This window comes from Osmia lignaria, unplaced genomic scaffold (assembly GCF_051020975.1).
Source record: "Osmia lignaria lignaria isolate PbOS001 unplaced genomic scaffold, iyOsmLign1 scaffold0005, whole genome shotgun sequence".
Classification (NCBI taxonomy): Eukaryota; Metazoa; Arthropoda; class Insecta; order Hymenoptera; family Megachilidae; genus Osmia; species Osmia lignaria.
Window position 1 is genome coordinate 70,001 of NW_027478162.1, and position 2,500 is coordinate 72,500.

General features: G+C 42.1%; 1 pseudogene; it reads left to right on the forward strand.

Annotated features, from left to right (window-relative positions):
• The window catches only part of LOC143306274 (large subunit ribosomal RNA), an 8,576-nt pseudogene that overhangs the window by 3,683 nt on the left and 2,393 nt on the right, over positions 1 to 2,500 (forward strand).

Here is a 2,500-nt window from a genome sequence, read left to right on the forward strand (position 1 = left end):
AGGGCCATAGTATTTCCTTCTTAAAAATAAAGCAACTAGCTGACCATTACGACACGAAACATCCTGAGATTAGACCACTTTGGAAATGTGCAGCATGCAGTAAGATTTTTGTTAAAGCACACGGCCTCATAGTGCATAGACCAAAATGCAAAGGACAACAGCCTGTTAATGTACTGCCACAGAGGTGCGAGTATTGCCCAAACTCATTCGGTACAAAGATAGGCCTATCGCAACATGAGAGATATGCTCATCCCGTGGAGCGTAATGAAAAGCGAATGAAGGCCGCACAACCAAGCGATAGCAGAAAAGGAAGACCCACATCCTTATGGACCGAAGAAGAGATTAAGATTCTCACCGAACTCGATGCGATATATCGGAATGACCCGAGTATTAAACAAATTAACAAGCGCATAGCCACATTTCTGCCCAATAAGACGGTCAAGCAAATCTCGGACAAAAGAAGAGGAATATGTGTTCCATATAGCGGCCCAGCACTCAGTGAAGCTATACCTGAAACCGTCACTGTGCAAGCAGAGAGTGACAGCGACAGCCGCGAAGAGGAAATAAGGATGGTAATGGAGTCTCCAATTATTACAACGGACGGCGTATCCTCGATAGAACAAATAGACGAAGCGACGGATGATTCGTATAAGGACTCCCTTCGACAAGCAATAGATGCTTCAGAGTGCCCTGATGATTGGGCACAAATACTCACCAAAATAAAAAATTGTGCTATATCAACTGACAGCCCATCCGGAAATATCGACAACATACTTGTCGAAATAACGCAAAAACTACTGTCAGCCAAGTCTCCAAACGCGGGTATACAAAGGAGGAAAAAGAAAAACAATAAGTACAATGATAATAGATCTAGAGAAAATAATAGACGTCCTAGTAAAAAATTTAAAGAAAGACAATTTCAATTCGCGAAGTGTCAAAGTATATACGAAAAGTGTCCCAAGCGTCTTGCGGATATGGTAGCGAGCAACGACTTAACACTATTTAATACTACCTTACCTCCTGCTAAAGCTGATATTGAGAAGCTGTACGGTGAGTTGTGGAGTCAGGTAGGCTCGGTACCCTCCATGAGCGAACACCAGGAGCAATCATCCATTGAAACCGCAAGAATCCTTAGTCCCTTTGCTGAAACAACTGTAAAAAAAAGGATTAGTAAGATTGCTAGTACTACTGCTCCTGGACTAGATAAAGTAAAGAAAACTCACCTACTTCGTAAAGGAGTTGTAGAGATACTTACAACCTTCTATAATCTCCTAGCCTTAAAGAATCACTATCCCGATGAATGGCGCATAAATAGGACAGTTCTTATACCCAAACCTGGAAAAGATAAGACTGACGTGAAAAATTGGAGGCCGCTTACCATCAGCTCGATTTTGGCCAGAATTTATTCAGGGTTATTAGATACTCGCCTAAGATCTTATATAGTACAACACCCTAGGCAAAAAGGATTTGCACCAGTTAACGGATGCTACGCTAACGTTGTCGCATTAAACGCATCGATAGAAGCGGCCAAAATAATCGGTGGTGTATGCAGTGTCTTAGATATAGAGAAGGCCTTTGATACTGTGCCACATGCATTTATTAAACTGGCCTTACGTAGGAAAGGTCTCCCTCATGCAGTTGTACAATATATCGTTGATATGCAAAGTAACTGCACCACGGTTATAAAAGCCAAAGACGGTGAAGTAGCAATTGAAATGCGTCGAGGTGTCAAACAAGGGGATCCTCTATCTCCCCTGCTTTTTAACTTATGCATAGAACCACTATTAGAAATACTTAATAGCGATACCGTGGGAATAGAGATTGGCCAGCAGAGGATATCGGCGCTCGCATTTGCTGATGATCTCGTGCTACTAGCGGCGGATAATGATACTGCACAAAAACAACTGGAGCTTGTACGCAGATACCTGGATGAGATGGGTATGCGACTATCCGTCAACAAATGCTCTACTTTTGAAATCGTACCTGGGAAAAATACTTGGTTCGTTCAAGACCCGAAACTGCAATTAAATGATACAAAACTTAATACAGTAGCTCCAGGGGAGGCTTTTTCTTATTTAGGAACAAAAATCGGTCCATGGCAGGGTCTGCTGAATGGCTTCGAGCTTAGAGCGTTCGAAGAGATGATCATGAGAGTCCGTAAACTCCCGCTAAGGCCTCTACAAAAAATAGAACTTCTCAGAACCTATCTTATTCCCAGATATACATATTGTCTGATAATGAAACCTCCCTGTCAAGGAGTACTAAAGATGATAGACACCACCATACGCACTGAAGTTAAAAAAATCTTACATATTAGCCAATCTACCACCACGAAATTTATATACTGTCCGACCAAATCAGGTGGGCTTGGCATACTGGAATTGGAAAAGCAAGTACTTATAGCAGCAATTCGTAATGGCATTAAAGCGCTCGAAACCTCTGACGCAGTGATGCGTGAAGTGATGCAGAGGGAATCCGTTGTAGGAAATCTTAAAAAATA